Consider the following 18,478-nt stretch of genomic DNA (forward strand, 5'->3'; position numbering starts at 1 on the left):
GACAAAGAAACGAGGTGTGTCTCTGCGTATGTGCGGATGTGTGTGTGTGTGTGTGTGGGTGGGTGTATGGCTTGAGATCAGACCCTCCCTGCCATCCAGGCCTCCTTTGCACATCTGTAACTCATTTTAGCTATCTCTAATTTGCTGCTTGGAGGAGAAGCCACCAATTCCATACACACAGAGTAAAATCCCATCACCCTCTGCTTTCAGTAGTCTTGACAAACGTGCAGGACAGAATGAGCAGAACAGGTTGTAGGACATTGTCAAACAGTGCGGCAGATGCTACATGCACATGCGACCCCAAACTCATAAAAGCAAGGAAGCTTCGCGAGCGGCACACCATACGGAAAACTGTTATTGAGCCTCGTTAAAAGCATGTAGTGGGCGAAGGATTACTGAGCTGCTGCTGTGGCGTGTGTGGTTTTTTTTCAGCTCGGTTGGGGGAATCGAATAGATGTGCGGTGGGATATTTGTGGAGAAAATGTTGCTTTTTTTGTGCGATGCTGGCAGCCATTTTAGTGCTGTCTGGGTGTTTTGGCAAATCATCTGCCATAAATTAAAGATGGAATATGTGCTCTGATTAGAAGTAGTGTGAGGGTGAGAAAAGAAAGTGAAAAGGCCTGCAACAAGGAAGAATTCATTATGTGTGAGAGAGGCAGGGAAGGGAGGAGAATGTGAAAACAAAAGAGGGAAAGAAGAAAAATATGGCTGGGGTCAGTGAAGCTCGGGGTTAGGGATAACAGACGGCAGCTCGGTCCGGGGGGAGTAGTATGGAATAACAGTATCCAGGGCTCTGATTCACGGCCCATCGGCAGCCATCTCCACCCAACGTTGCAAATATTGTTTCCGCACAGTCGCATGGACATGGACACACGTACACACACACACACACACACTTACCCAGAAACGTGCGCCCACACAAGCAACATCCATTACACAAAGACGCACCCCCGCTAATGGACTGTTATTAAAGACATGCATCACACCACGTCGCCCACGACCACACACAGAGGCGAGCGGCACATCGCTTACAGACACACACTAATGGGATTTCTGTGCACAACTGTCTCATTGAGCAAATAATCCTCAGTGACAGTGAGGCGATGTTCTCCAACTTCAGGAATCCCTAAAAAACTTTTTTCAGACAGTTTTCTCACATCTTCCATGATATTTCTAATGAAATGATAGGTGGAGAAAAAAAAGACTCATTTCATGCAGTGGCATTTGTCACCAATGAAAGGTCTTTAGTGCTGGATGATTGACAGGTGACACCTCCATGTGTGATGGAACGCAGAGGAACAATGTGTCAATGGAATCGACCTTTAACCTTTGCTCAGGATCATGGCCCTCAAGGAGACAACTCTCTGTTTTTATCTTATTGGGGTTTTGAAGTAGAAGTCACTGAGGCTGTAGTGGTACACTCGCCCGACTTTGGTGCAGGCAGCGTGGGTTCAGTTCCCACTGCAGTGACAGTGCAAATGGTTGGTTGTCCGTGTCTATATGTGCTCTGTGACTGATTGGTGACCTGTGTAGTCTGCCTTTTGCCTGAAGTCAGCTGGGATAGAATAACAGAATAATCGGTATTGAGGATGGATGGATGCGTTTTGAGGTATTTCTCACATATGGAAGAGCCAGTATCATTAGATTTCTTCAGGCTTCACAATTTGTTGTTGTTCATGAAGTGTTAGACCATTTACCACACATGTCTTTGTTGAAATGATATCAGTACTGATTATAGGGCCAAATATGAGAATTTTCAGTACTGTATTACTGTACAGTAATGCTGTTTTGTTGGGTGTGTTAAGAGTAATTTGTCCTAACCCGATCTGCTCAGAAAACAGTTGGGACAACAATTATAAATGCCAATGGAGCCTCTCATGTTCTCCCTGTGTTTTGTTTCTGACGTCCTCCCACACTGCAAAGAGATTTGTTTAAATGAACTGTTTAAACTGTCAATAGGTGTGAATGTGAGTGTTTGTCATCCTTTGCAATGGACTGGCGACCAGTCCAGCATGTTTCTAACTTGTCTCGCCGAAAGTCAGCTGGGAAAGGCTGCAGTTACTCGCAAGAAAATGGATGGCTTAATCGTGGAGGTGTACCTATATGTAGTTCTGGAAAGGGTTTCCTTCCAAGCTATCAGCAATTCAGAACATTATCATAACATATGGTATTGTACATGCTTTTGTCTAAAGTTGCTTCTGGGTGATTTTAATGTGGGAGGCCCCACTGTAAATCAAACATTGTTAGTAGTGTCACTCTTGACCTCATCAACATTGCTTTATTTGACATATTTATGTCCCCTCTGCTTGTTTGAATACATAATGCTGTTGTGGAGAAGCACGTCATGAAAGCACGTCTTCCATGGGTTATTAATAATCAGCCGGTGTAGCATGCACGAATTTGAATTTGAATTTGTCTCAGTTTTGCTGCAATTGAAGCCTTTTGTCTAATAAACAATTTGTCAGTGATGCATTGAACGCCAGCTCTAATTTGATTGTCTGTGAAATGTGTCACAGTTGTTGTGCGAGCTCCGCTGCCTTCTCTTACCCCTGCAGGTGCGCGCATGTGTGCATTTGGCCGTGGGCAAGGATGAGCCGAACCCCGAAGGCTTGGCAATTACAACTAAACGGCATAATCGGACATGATGGATGACTGTTGCCTTTCGCCGATGTCTAGACGCCAGCTCCAAAAGTGCAACAAGGTTAGAGCAGAGAGGGAGATGATGAAATATTTAATAATTTTGTTCTGCTTTGCTCCAGCCTGGTTCCATGCCAACATCTCAAACACATGCCTGGTAGGGATGCTTGTTGCCGGGGGTACGCTGACAGAAGGCTATGTCACTGTACTTTATTCTGCAATTTAGCCAAAACAGGCACAGGTATTGCAATGGAAATATGTGTTTTGCAAAGGGCGGCACCGTTAGTGGTTGACCCTCCTGGACAAGCTGACAAATTGTGTTAAATATTTACCAAGTTTTCATCAATAGGTGGCACTGTGTGACCAAAAGATGTTATGCCTTGGTTCGCTACCGTGGGGAGGAAGCGAATCATTTGTCCAGCCGACCAAACGCAATATTGGAAAAATGAGGTGTGGTGTTGTGATTCCTGTGGCTCGACTGGCTCCCTTTTTTTTTTTTTTTTTTTCTCTGATTTCTGTATTTCTCGGAGTCAGAGGGGACCTGTGAGTTGGGCCTGCAGGCTACAAGTGATCAGAGTTCATAATTGATCAATTTGGTATCTGAGGTAACCATGAAATGTCAAATCGATGGAACAATGAATTACATTGAAGCAGCTGGAAAAAAAAAAAAAACACGCTTTGATGTGTTAGCTATAGGCAAGTGGACTGTACTGTAGATTAAGAACTTGCCTGTGCTGCACTCGGAGAAAAGGAGTAGCGGCCATCTCAGCTTTACTTTTTAATTACCCAGAAGGCTGACTGCTTAGTAAAAAGTGAGAGCCACCGAGGAGGATGAGAGGTGAAGACGAGGAAAACAGACATCTTGCCTAAAGAGGTGACAATGGAAGAGGTCAGCAGCCGTCAGCACTCTCATCATCGATAAAAAGCAGATGCAGATGTAACAGAAGTGAGCAAGCAGAGGTATTTTGCAATGCAGCTCTTGTTCCCTGGCTTCCTGTCAGGAGATTCTTTGATTGTGCATGTTCTTCCTGATATGTGACATCACCAAGCTCCACTTTCCCATGAGAGCCTCGTTACCCACGATTCCAGAGGTTGACAGCATTGTTGTCGTTAGCCGGAACGGTTCTACTTCTTTTTCGGCTCTTTATGATTTGCCAATAACCGCAGGCAGCGCTGTCAGTCGAGAGCATCAGACAGATGTTCGGGAAGAGAAAAAAGTAACACAAAAATAGACTTGATCCCAGAGAGAACACACACTTCACGTCAAATGAGGTTTTCAGCACTGCTTCTGACCCGGCTACGAATGCTCGCTACTGCACGTGGACCATAATAATCATACTCCTTTGATCACATTCATATTTTTCCAGGCATGACTCCCATGCGCTTGATTTAGCAGCCGTGGAGATGAGAAAGTCTTACGCACAGCAGCCTGTCTCATTGTTGTCTCGTCTCTGCTGCCCAAGGAGGAAAATGCCCTCAGGCAGTGTGCGAAGCAACCTCCATAACACATTTCTCATGTCTTTCCCTTGCCCGCGCACCAGTTCGTCTCTGATATTCCTTCCCTCAGAGGTCTCTTTAGCACTACAAAAATCCAGTCAATAAAACTCCAGTATGTTCGCGTCAAAATATCCATTCATTTTGCTATAGTGCCCTAGCTCTCATTAGGGCGGGTTGCAGCCTAATCCATCTGATTTGGGACGAGAGACAAGGTCCACTCTGGACGGACGGCCACATGTAGATCATTTTCCAAATGGCTTTTGATACATTGTTTTGCTCTGGTGCTTTGCTTGAGCAGACACATTTGCTAGCCAATGTCAAATAAATGGTGAACTACTGTGCAAAAAAAAAAAAAAAAAAAAAAACTGGTGGGGGGACAAAGCCCCATTTGACTGTTTATTGGCACCAATTTGGAATCAGGGCCAGAAGATTGTCTTTCACGAATCAGCAGAGCTCATCTCACTCCAGATACGGCAGATATCTAGTCCATGCACATTTTGTTGAAGGTAAGCTTCAACACTTAGTAACATTAGGAAACATTATATACGAAACATCCAGAACAAATCTCCATTTTCAATGTTTACATTTTTGATCAGTACTCTAAATTAAGAAGGATTTATAAAATGTATGTCTTGCATTGGATATTGGTTGATTGTTGCCATGGTATTATATTAAACATACATACACATCAGAAATGTGGGTTTATTTGATTACCGGTATGGCAGCTGACTCCTACGATGCTAACATCTAGTTAGCCTTGCGGCTAATGTTAGGCAAAGTCAGTTTTAGCGAAAGTAAGCCAAGCTGTCAAGGATGCAGGTGTCATGAACGGAACAGAGGATAGGACCCAAAAATCCACGACTCCAAAACAAATGGACAGTTTCAAAAAGAGAGGTTTAATATACGGGCAGAGGTCGGTACACAGGCAGGCAATCCAAAAAAGGCAACAGTATCCAAAAAGTGAGGCAAAAAGGCGAGGTCGATAATCGGAACAGGGTCTACCTGGACTCCACCCGGAGTGGAATATGTTTGGTAGAGAGCCAAACTCGCAGACCCACTTTGTAGTTCGGGGCCGGTGTCCTCCGACGGACAGCAGCGGTTTTGTACGACCGTCCCTGGCGCAGCAGCATCTGGCGGGCTCGCTCCCAGGCCCTCCTGCAGCGTCTCACCAAGGTCAATGCCGCTGGGACTGTGGACTCTGGGGCTATGGCAGGAAATAGAGATGGTTGGTAACCATGCACAATGTGAAAAGGCGATAGACCAGTGGATGCAGAGGGGAGGGAATTGAGAGAGAATTTGACCCAAACCAGTTTCTGAGACGAGGATCGCGGCTCCTGTGAAGCGAGACATCGGAGCCCAGTCTCCAGGTCCTGGTTCAGCCTCTCGGTTTGTCCGTTGGTTTCAGGGTGAAACCCAGATGACAGACTGGCTGTAGCAGCTATGGGATTGCAAAACGCCTTCCAAAATGGTGAAATGAATTGTGGAGCCCTTTCGGATACTACATTCTTGGGGGAACCATGGAACTTGAATACCTGGTGTATCATTAACTCCGCAGTGTCTTTAGCTGAGGGGAGTTTCGGGAGTGCAATGAAGTGTGCCATTTTAGAGAACCTGTCCACGACTGTGAGAATGGTGGTATTTCCTTTCGAGAGATTGAGTCTAGGCAATGCCTGGGTGACATAAAGTCCGGTTAGTGTGAGCCCAGTAGATGACTCTTCCCCTTAAGGTCGGAACCACATAAAGCCTGTTTTCAGGGCAATTTTCAGGGCTAAGAGTGTTCTTCCGAGCCTCCTTTACCACAGTCTCAATGTCCCAAACAAAAGCAGAAACGAAAAGTGACTTGGGGAAAATGGCTTTAGGGTCGGACAAAGAATTCTCTGCGCCGAAAATGCGCGATAAAGCATCTGGCTTACCATTTTTAGAACCAGGTCGGTAGGATAACGTGAAATTGAATCCAGTGGAAAAAAAGAGCGCATCTAGCCTGCCTCGCATTTAATCTCTTAGCAGATTTAAGATATTCAAGGTTCTTGTGATCTGTGCATACTAAAAATGGAGTACGTGCCCCCTCTATCCAGTGCCTCCACTCCACCAAAGCCACATTGACTGCCAGCAGTTCACGGTCACCAATGTCATCATTTCTCTCAGCTGGGGTCAGTTTTTTGGATAGAGAAGCACAAGGATGTAATTTACCATCCTTGAGAGGTTAAATGCAAGGGGTAATTAGGGTGAACGAGGCACAGGTGGTGAAGATGCTCTCAGGAGCAGGTGTGTACGAGACAGGGGGGAAACAACAACCGGAACACACACCCATGACATTCAGGGTCATTAACTGAAACAGTCTTGGTTTTAGTTCTGCTTGTCTTCGCACACAGTTAGGCGGTAAGAGATGTTTGAATTGAGTAGGGATCGTATTTTATTTTATTTTTATTTTTTTATTGCGGCCACGTTGTCTTTGCCACTACATCAAAATATTTCTACACACCGTCAATGTTTTAGCCCTCATCTTAGCACATCTAAGGATATTGGAAAATTGCTAACATGATATTAACTGATTAGGGTTTTGCAGAAAAAAATGAACGAACATAAAATGAACTTGATCTACTAGTCTTTCTGTTTCAAGCTTAGTCTATCCTCCCAATCTCGACCTCTAACATGACAAACAAAGAAATAACTGACCACGTGATTGAAAACTATCGAGAGAACAGTAATCATTCACACTATGAACAGTGTGTCTTCAATTAATGTAACATGCATTTTTGGGGGATGTGGTAGAAAATCTACACAAGCAAGAACAAACTCCGTACAGAGTATTGGAAATTCAAACTTGGACCTCCTTACTGTGAACCACTTTTCATCCACGCTGCCGCAGCCAAACTTTGAACGCAACCAAACTAGATCCACCCGTGCAAATTTTTATAGCGATTGACCCCGCTAGGGTTGTGGCCGTGGGTGATCTGGAGCCTATCCCAGCTGACTTTGGGCAAAAGGCGGGTAAATCCTGGACTGGTTGCCAGTGAATTACAGACATATAGACAAAAAAACATTCACACACACACACACACACACACACACACACAGTCCCTTCTATGTATAAATTAGTCTTCGATGAACACTACATGCATGTCTTTGGATAGGAAATGAATCCATACAAGCACGGGGAGAACGAAATCCACAGAGATGTTCTAACAGACATTCAAACCAGGTTCTCCTTAATATGAGGCAGATGTACAAACCACTAGTTACCGTGCTGGCGCAACCAAACTCATTCCATCCATTTTACTTTCGAGCATCCTCCAGCTATAGAGCTAGATCTTATCACAGCTGACTTTGGGAAACAGGTGGGGTACACCCCGGATTCGTCATCACCCAATTATAGTGCGTATACGGTATGGACAAACAAGCATTCGCACTCACATTAAGAGCTGTGGGCAATTTAGAGTCTTCAATGAATCTAAAATGCATATTTTCAGAATGCGGGAGGAAGCCAGAGTACCTGGAGAAACCCCACGCAAGCACAGCGAGAAACAAACTCCACACAGGGGGGCCTGAGCTGAGATTCAAACCCACGACATCTGAGGCAGATGTGCAAACCACTATTGCACTGTGATGTCCTGTTTACACCAATATGATCATTGGAAAAATGGCAGAAACAAATGACATGATGAAATAGCCACTGGCAGAGAAATCATTTTGTTCCAAATGTCAGCAGCCTGCTGTTCTGACAGTGAATAACAGAGCAGGAAAGTAGTTTCACCCTGCTCGCCTCCCGCCTTGACATTCACTGGGATATTTAACTTGCAAAAATCTTGACATTTCACTGCACACTTTAATAATGTCCTGAAATATGAATGAAGAGTGGAGTGAGTGGAACGGAGCTCCTCCAAGCTTTTGTTCGTAGGTATTGATTGACACAGTGGCGGGAGGGCAAGCAGCAGGCCACCGGAGGGACACAGGGAGCCACTCTTTACTGATCGTCTGTTAACGCTGTCAATTTGTTTTGGTGGGGTGGTTAGAATGTCTGGCTCGCAGTTGAGAGATCCTGGGCTTGAATCTTGGTTCCAGCCCTCTTGTGTGAGGTTTTTCTGTTCTCCTCGTGCTTGCTGGGTTTCCCTTTCCCTTTCTCTACGTGGGGCTTCTCTCGCTTTTCCTCCCACATTCTAAAAACATGCAGGCCTCTCACCCAAAGTCAACTCAGATGGACTCCAATTACACATGACCCTAACCAAGACAAGTCATATAGAAAATGGATGTCTGGAGTTTGATTTTTTTATGGCATCACCGGCCAATTCCCCCTCATTGAAACTTGCAAATCAGTTTAAAGTAATTTTTTTTAGTAGATGTTAAATGTATCATTGTAGGCTAGGCTGCAGATGAATCAGTATACTTGACCATGGAAAATAGAAACACAAAGTGTTGATTATTATTATTATTTTTTAAATGACCTTTTATTGTACCTTGTGTCTCTGCACTCTGGGACGTTTCAGAGATTTTGAAAAATGAGCGACAATAAAGCTTCTTGACTACATCCATCAGTTCAATTACATTTCTTTTTGACACCTAATTGGTTTACAGGCAAATGAGTCTGGATGGCATGAGCAAAAACAAAGTAGATTTCCCTCCCTGAACTATATTGGAATAAATCTGAGTAATGAGTGTGCCTGACACTCTTAAATGCTACACAGTAACAATAGAGAGTGTTTTGCGCTTACCTTGAAGCATTTTTAAGTTAGTCGGTAAGTTAGTTGGTAAGCAGACTGACCGCTTGCCTGCATGGCTCATTGTGTCCCTAACGTACAGACTAAAAACTGTGAGTGGGTTCGCAGCATAGAAGGTCAACTGCTCAAGTCAAGCTGTGCTAATGAGCGCGATCCTATTGTTGCGTCGCCTACGCAATGCTGACTCACAAGCTCTGATTGATCTCTTTAGTCTTCAACAAACGACACCTTCTCTGCCTACTCAGTGACCTTCCAACCCCTCTTCTTACGGATGTATTTTTAGTTTAGTTTAATATGGATCTTTACTTTCTCCATTTCAACTTTCAAAACATTCCTTTTTTGATTTTGTTTACCATGACATGGATCACAAAAATCCCTGCTAGTTCAGGTGCTTGGAACCAATCGTGTTCAGCCTGGGTTTACCTGAAAGGCAAGCACTCGTACTCGATTATTCATGAGTTGGTCAAGTGAAGCTTTTCTGAAAACAGACAAGGTTTAGACCACCACTGGCATCTACTTATCTTTGCTCACAGGCCACAACATTAAGTACATCTTGCTCCATCTAATAAGATGTATGCCTTTGTTAAGGTAAAAATCATTTAGTTTTGATTGGTGCTGTTAGAAAGCTATAAATATTAAATTAGGTTGATTATGGATTTAATTTGCAGTAGGTCCACACCACTGTAACCATACACCCATAATAATGAACAATATAATAATATATTACATAATAATATTATAATAAACAATATATATAATAATAGTTACTGTATATTAAAATCAATTTAAAACGATAGCATTTTTATGAAGTCCTTGTGTTAAATCTCATTTGATCAGCAGTGGGAAAAATATGTACAGCGGGCAACTCTTGGCCCGCTCTATTGTATAATCTGGCCCAATGAGGTTTATATTATCGGGAGTCCTGTCATATTTATTGCATTAATGTAGCATTTCTCCCTAATATTGTTAAAATAAAATGTATTTTTACATATTTATTCATTCATATCATTAGATATGTTCATTGATTTACCGTTAATGATTAAATTAAATAAATATTTGTAAAATAAATAAAATGTTGCATATATGCTGTCAAAATATGTATAATTACATTGATTATGAATAATTAATAAAATAATACATTATTATTGCAGATTTTATTATGTATTTTACATACACATTTGAAGTATTTAGTTTTTACCTCAGCAGCACGGTGAACGACTGGTGAGCACTGCCTCACGGTTCTGATGACCCGGGTTCAAATCCGGCCTCGCCTGTGTGGAGTTTGCATGTTCTCCCCTTGCCTACGTGGGTTTTCTCCAGGTACTCTGGTTTCCTCCGACATCCCCAAAACACCCACACTAGGTTAACTGGAGACTTTAAATTGTCGGGAGGTGCGAATGTGAGTGCGAATGGTTGCTTATATGTGCGATCTGCGCTGGTGCCAGTTCAGGGTGTACCCCACCTTTCGCCCAGAGTCCGCTGGGGTAGGGTCCAGCACTCCCGCGACCCTCGTGAGGATAAGCGGTACATATGGATGGTTGTTTTTACCTCATCTACAAATGACCTAGCTCGCCCACGTGTCCCTTTTGAAAATCAAATGTAACCATTGAGCACAAAGGTTTGCCCACCCCTGCATTAGATATGTGCAGGTACAATATACCTAATTAATGTTTTGTATAGGCAACAACATAGTTGTTGTTTTTTTTGCAGGACAGGGGCATCATTTATTCCAGTCGTATCTTGGTGGGTCTTTTTCTCACTGCCCTGTGTGTTGTGTGTATGTGTGAGAGTGTGTGAGTATGTGTTCAAATGGGTGTTTCTGTGACAGCCTGATTTACAGGCCAGTGGTGTGTTTAATGGAGCCGATGAAGCAATGATCGCTCAGCCGATCCTTTCTGCCCTTCCTTACACATGCTGGCTGGGGATGATGCTTCCACACACACAAGATCTATGAGATGCAGGACACACACGGACGCACACAAGCACACACACATACACTCATACACGCAAACATAGACAAATCTGGCATTACGAGGAATAATCCAACGGCCAATTTGCTAGAGGGATATACTTTTTTCCTTTATTCATCCATTTCCTCTGCTTTTTACAAGGCAATTTGTTTTCTTGTCAGCTGGGGTAAGAATCGACAATTCCATTACCATACCCCACTCCCTGCTTCTTTATAAAAAATACAAACACGCACACAAACATGCATGCACAGACACACATGCGCAAACACACACACACCATCCACTCACCAGATCATCCTTTTACGATTAAGCTGTGTCCTCCCAAAAGAGGTGCAGTGTAATCATGAAAGTGTCACATTTCAGCTGAGAAAAGAGGAAATGTGTCCTTCAGGGTCACTCAAAAATGTGTTCCTGTTCACTCTCGCTTCTCCTACCATCTGGTACCGTTTCCACTTTACTTTTCTTTATTCTCCTCACCCAATTCCTGTTCTCTTTAATTGCACCCTGCATTGGACCTCTTCTCGCTCATTCCTTGCCTTTCTTGATCCTGTCTTTACCGTCCATTCCTCTTTGGTCTTATTATGCCCTCCGCTGCCTTCCTTTCACCATGTTTCTCTCTATGCGACCGAGGTTCAATAAGCAGTGCCTCCAGAGTTGTCTTGCACAGTCAGTGGCCAATTACCCACTCACTCTCCCTGTCCTCGGGGATGGACAGGATTTGCAGGATCTGTCGTCTGACCAGACACACACACAAGCACACACTCTGAGTCTTGGACACCTGTCGTTTGGGCCAACACCAACCAACAACTGCTGGCTTGCCAGCCAGACACATGGGGTGATGAGACAGGAAAGAGGAAAACAGTAGTGATATACATGTTAGACAAGCAGACAGCGGCATCAGAAAGAAGAAGAATATGAGGAAGAGGTGCGGGTAGAACAACTGGAGAAAATGTGAAAGGTGGAGTCCGCAGTGGTATTTGTGAGCTTGTGGAGCAGCAGGGACCGAAACCACTGGCTAGATTCTTACTGCAGGTCCATGAGCCCAATAGCAATTTGTTGCCTATATCTGATTATTTTGTTATTCACTGTCAACAAAATCATTCCTTCATTTTCCGTACCGCATATCCTCACTAGAAATTCAATTCAATTTTATTTTCATTATATCATGCCAATTCACAACACGCTATCTCAAGGCATTTTACATATTGAGCAAGTCTAGACTCATACTCTTCACACATTAAGAAAGCAACTGAATGTCACAGCAAACACGAGGTGACAACCGCAAGGAAAAAAGCCAAGAGACCCGAGACACAAAGTGGGGTAGCCGTCTGTCTCGCCCGGTTGGGTTGAGATGGAGTGATAGAGGAGAGGGACAGTAAGCCGAACAATAATAATGCTGTGGCAATTAGCAGTATTATTCGTGTACAACACAAATAGTTATAGCAGATACCAGAGAGGAAAAAAAGGAACAATGAATAGAGAAGTATTGTTGTTGTCTGTGGTATGAGACGCAGGAGCAGCTGCTAAAAGGGGAGAGAAAGAGAGAGAGGTTACATACACCATATATGGCAGTTGAACTAATGAATGTGTCATCAGACTAAAACAGAAAAACTTAAGCGACAAGCGCCCAATATAAATGAATAAACTACTAAACGGCCACAGTAAGCACAGGTTATGCAAACGTCTGTCACCCAGAACAGGAAGTTAGTGGAGACAAGGTTCAATCCCCAGTAGTCAGGCGGGAGAACCTTTGTCATCTACTGTTTGTCAGTCCACTGTCAAAGGAGTAAATTGAGAAGATGTCATTAAAAAAAACTACACCTCTGTTCTTCACAACAACAAAACATCCTCTTGAAAATACAATTTATTTTGGACCTTGACAATGTCACTTTCCTCAGGCTTTACACCTTGAGTCCTTGTGAAACTGTAAGATGTTTGAAAAACACACACACACTTGACCGCACCAGATGTGGTTGCTATGCTCTATTTCACAGCTCAGTTTATTAATAGGATAACTGTCTTCAGCATGAAATTGTGTAATTTTGGAGAATTAGGCTTAAGACATGAAAACAAGCGAGTTTAAATGTCGTAAAGTCGACAGCGCCTCTACAAGCGACCAATTAACATTATCACTTGGCTTAAAGCTATTGACAAACAACATGATTACATCATGTTTCAACGTGACAAGTTTAGGCTTAGGGGATGTTGACTCGGTGATTGGAAGATTCGTTGCACTGTGCCATCATTTAGGTTTGTTATTATTTATTAAAAAGGGACAAATAGAGGGCCTTTGCTTTCATTGCAAATGCAAATGAATTGTAAATTAGAGTGATTCTTTGAATAGTTCCACTTTTGTAAAGCGAATCATGAGAAGTACATACCCATTTTTCATCACACTTATGATCGCCATCTTGTCTTTGGTGGAAACTCCACTTTATTCATTCCGTAAATGCTTCATGCGAGCACCACGTTCGGCTGAGCCATGAAGGCCTACCCGGGGATAATGGTATTAAACAGAGCGATTGCAAATTAGGACGTGACCTGAAGCTTGCATTGTTGCCAGACACAAATAGAGCAACAACTGATTAGGTTTGCAATGTTAACTACAGCAATGTAGTTAGCGGATAAGCAGTTAGCCTCGCATTTTCTATTTCTTAAGTTATTTCTATCGCAACTACTAAACCTTACTACTACTACTGTCATGCTCTGTGCCCTGCAGTTCCTCTGCGAGGCATTGGTGGCGCCTTGTGGCTCTTCTCTCTCTCTCTCTCTCTCTCGCTCTCTCTCTCTCTCTCTCCAGCACTAATTACCTCCTCGCCTGCGGACCTGGTTCCACTCATCACTGCCTGCACTTAAGCCTGCCTGCGTTCCAGTGCCAGAGTATTCTCGCTACAACGCGGTACACCGGCCTACGTATTACTCCACAAAGTTACAACAGATTCTGTGATACCCGCGTTTGTACTTACTCCCTGTTGTCACTCCTCTTCCAGTGCCCCAGTTCCCCGTGCTACAACGCTCGCTCCAGCCGCATTGCCAAGTTCACTCCGGGTGGCCGGTTGTCATGGCGCCTCGGTGGGGCCGGCGGACCACCCGAGGTCCCTCGGTGTGGGACGTGTCCCGCCCACCGGGCTGCTCTCGGGTGGACTCCTGGGCCCAACCACAACTCTCGATTGATTGAGTGGGGTCCTGAGCCTCCACGGTGCAGGCACAGCAATTACAGGACACTTCTGTCAGTCATTGAGCATGCGAAACAGTGTCAGTTCACTTGCATGTGTCCGCAGGCACACATCCCTGCGACTTTTTCGCTGGGTCTGGGGCCACTCACTGATTGCGACAAATAACTAATGAATGTGCGAATTGGGCGGCACGGTGTTCGACTGGTTAAAGCGTCAGCCTCACAGTTCTGAGGACCCGGGTTCAATCCCCGGCCCCGCCTGTGTGGAGTTTGCATGTTCTCCCCGTGCCTGCGTGGGTTTTCTCCGGGCACTCCGGTTTCCTCCCACATCCCAAAAACATGCATGAATTGGAGACTCTAAATTGCCCGTAGGTGTGCATGTGAGTGCGAATGGTTGTCTGTTTGTATGTGCCCTGCGATTGGCTGGCAACCAGTTCAGGGCGTACCCCGCCTCCTGCCCGATGAGAGCTGGGATAGGCTCCAGCATGCCCGCGACCCTAGTGAGGAGAAGCGGCTCAGAAAATGGATGGATGGATGTGCGAATTGCTTGGGTATCCCCTCATTCAACGCTGTCAACATAACAAACGTGTGCTCTCACAAGTGGGTCTTCTTCATGGATGCAACCAATCAGAGGAAGGGGCTGCAACATTTACTGTATAGACCCCGTCTTGAGTGCTGAATCGTATGTCAACGTTGCAGCTGTATTGGATGTGGAAAAGTGACGGATCTGTGAAGATGCCTTGTTCATTTTCTGCTTGTAGATGTATCAACTGTTTTACACTCAATGCCAGAACTCATGGGATTAAGGCTTAACCATTAATGTTGATTGTATTTGACCTTATAAACATATAGTTGCATTACACTTAGTCGCACGGACAGGGTACGATCGTAAATTCAGTCCGACGCTCTCACCGTGCCCCGAGATTGTGGTACTCAGAGACAGAGCGTGCTGCATTTTCTATAACTTTACTAATGAACATGTTGGCTAAGGGTCAGGGATACGTCAGTAACTATAAACTATACTGTATGTGTATAAGGAGATCTGGGTGTGCATCTGTAATGGGTTGTATCAAACAAAAGTGTGTGCAGTGTTGTGTCGGCATACAGCCAGTAATTTCTATCAATTTATTCAGGTAAAGGCAAAGCAACATCAGTTCTCTTTCAGTAACTGTGTGGAGAGTAGAGAGTATTTGCCTCATTCACAGAACAATGGTGACAAGCTGGTGAAGAATGGTGAAAAAAAAATAAACCAGCCATTTTGGTCATGCAAATTAGAAAAGCCAAATTGCTGGGCTGTTCACACCTGAGTTGGGATATTAGTTCAAACCTATCCAGCCAGTCGGCTACCTTTGAGGCATGAAAGGTAGAAAAGCCTAATGTCTGGGCTAAGGGACTTCTAGTGTTAAAAGTGTTCCTGTGTTTCTGACTTGACTTGAATTTGAACAACTGAACCTGCTGCCACCCCTTTGCCACCCAAGGTAACTTTATAGAGCCACAATTGGACTGTAGCCATGACTGTGGCTTTGAGAGCCACCACCCAGCAGTGGCTCAGCTGGACCATCAGTGGATTTAAACAAGATTGACACCCCAAAAATGAAAGAATTAGATGTTAACTCAGAATATTTGGAAAATATACCTCAAAATGTCAATCTGTGTGATGTCACACAACACTTAGTTTATATCTGAAGGATTAACAGAAGTTTGTTTTTCTTTTGTTTTGTCTTTTTTTCTGCTTTTTGACACTAAGGAAAAGTGTAGGTGTTGAATAAAATTGTCAGTGTTGCAATGACAGCATCCCACACAAGTGTGAAGTCCTTCTAATACAGTGTGTTCCAAAAAATAAACGTCATTTGAAACATGAACATTGACTATATGGCACGGTGGATGCCTGGTTAGCACATCTGCCTCACAGTTCTGAGGACCGGGGTTCAAATCCGGCCTCACCTGTGTGGAGTTTACATGTTTTCCCTGTGCCTGCGTGGATTTTTACCGGGTACTCCGGTTTCCTCCCACATCCCAAAAACATGCACGGTAGGTTGATCGAAGACTCTAAATTGTCCATAGGTGTGAAAGTGAGTGTTTGTCTGTATGTGCCCTGCGATTGGCCGGGGACCAGTTCAGGGTGTACACTGCCTCGCGTGCAGAGACAACTGAGATAGGCGCCAGCATACCCGCAACCCTAGTGAGGATAAGTAGTTCAGAAAATGGATGGATGGATGATATTTGGCATTTCTTAACACAAAAACAGCTACTATGATAAAATAAAATAAAAAATACATTTAAGAAAAGTTTTTTTTGGGGAAGAGATCCGTGCCTCAAGTTGGGGGGGGGCAAGCATCTTGGTGGGCGGGCATGGTGGCCCCCTATGGCCCACCCATGGCGACGGGTGTGTTTACCAGGCTCAAGTGATTCAGTAGTTTCTTAAATTCGATTGTAAATTGTTAAAGGTAAGTAATGTACTAAAGTACATGGAACAGTATCCATGTCAGTCAGCATATTTGTAGCATTGAAGGGGAGAAATTTGTCTCCATTGAGACTCCAGTGGCCCTCCAGGTTAGAATGAAGCAAGTACTGTCTGAATCTCCCCTAGAAACCTTCCACGACTTTTTCTTCATTTCCCTCTCAGTGTGTGCTGAGAGAGGCTGGAAATGATCTGAGGGAGAATTTGATCCCTTCTTCTGTTTCCAAATCCATCTGTGAGCCCTTTTCAACTCAGCCACGTCAAGTCTGGCTTATCCCGCCACTTCAAAGAAGCTGGAGATGGTGCATTACATCAGGACCATGGTGACCACTGATGTGTTCTTCACACGATTGGAAACAGAGAGGAATGTCCTCTAATCTCCAGGCTGCAGAGAGAGGCTTTAAATGAGGCCTGACACTTGGAAAGGCAGGTAAATGGAGCAGGCCTGCCTGACTTGCAGTCCCTCAGGGGTGATGTGTGAAATATACGTTTATATTCCAGGTTGTTTGCTTTCTTTTTTATATATTTTTTGTCAATACATGAGACATAAAATGGGTAATTTATTTCTATATTATTTGTAATCAAATACAATTTGGGTTTTTCAAAATGGCTTAACAATTGCTAAAAGCAATGAATTGCCTTCCATCCATTCATTTTCTATCGCAGGCGGGGCAGCCTATCCCAGTACACTGTGGACTGGTAGCAAGCCAATTACAGGGCACATATAGACCAACAGCCATTCACACCTCTGGACTATTTCAATTCGTCAGTAACTGTAGGAGGACGCCAGACTACAAACGGGTAGCACATGCAAACTCCACACGGGAAGGGTGGAGCTGAGATTTGAAGCCCAGACCTCCAAACAGTGAAGCAGACATGCTAACCACTCCCACATTTAATAATACCATATTATAACCCTTCCCCTCAAATCATTTTATTTCTCACTACTAGAAACGCAGACCAATTTGCAGCAGTGAAAAGGCACCAAACAGCCACAATATTTCTATCATTGCCCAACTCTCCTTTCTTTTGAAGCACTTCTTGGTATTGACTGAATCAAAGAGGCGTCGCAAAGTAATTAGATAAATTATGGCAAGACAGAATTGTAGACTTGCTCAAGAAACAACGCTGTATAGATTCCGCTCTAATTACAAAGGAGAGCTCCACAGAAATAGCTTCTTCTTTTATCTTTCACCATAGACAAGGCTGCTGTAAGCCTGGACTTAGCCCTGTCATCAACCTGCAAGCCAAAACTTTATTTCCAAGCGCCAACTGTGTTTCTTCATCCTGATTTCTTTCTTCTAGCCCATGGGAAAGCTACAGTTTGGATTTCATCAGCATGAGAAATGGGAAATTTGAGACACTGCAATTAGAAACAGATAAAACTACCACAATGTTGAAGCAGTTAAATGCAAATTTTAACCACACAGTCTCACATCACAAATCATGAGAAAGACAAAATGATGACAACTGGCTGTAATATTTATATAACTAAGAACTAAATAACATATAGAATCTAATCATGTCAAACAAACCACAAAGTAATGGTCTTTTATGTGTCACTGACTATTGTTTGGTCCAAAAGTACTAGCACAATAACAGAGTTATGAATTTACCTTTATACACCACCCCAATGGATTTCATATGTGGTTAGACTTTCAGCTTTACGTTAATAGGCTTCACAAAAATATATACTTTGCCACTCAATAATTTCCGTCATTTTATATACACCGGCTGAGTATTTCACACGTCACCATTGTTCTCATTAAATATACTTCCAAAGGTGCTTTTGACCTGAAACTTTCACAAAATGTTTGAACAACCCAAATAATCCATACATACAAAGAAAGTAGAACAAATAAGCTCAGAAATCAAGTTGTGTGCAAAAATGTGAAATGACACAGGGAAAAATTTAACACGTGAAGCAAGGGAGATCCAAAAAGGCATGGCAAGCCAAGATAACACCTAGAATCTATCAATAATCAAACAGCAATCCAGCTCCTTATCAAGGCAAATGAAAATC

This window comes from Phycodurus eques, chromosome 1 (assembly GCF_024500275.1).
Source record: "Phycodurus eques isolate BA_2022a chromosome 1, UOR_Pequ_1.1, whole genome shotgun sequence".
Taxonomy (NCBI): Eukaryota; Metazoa; Chordata; class Actinopteri; order Syngnathiformes; family Syngnathidae; genus Phycodurus; species Phycodurus eques.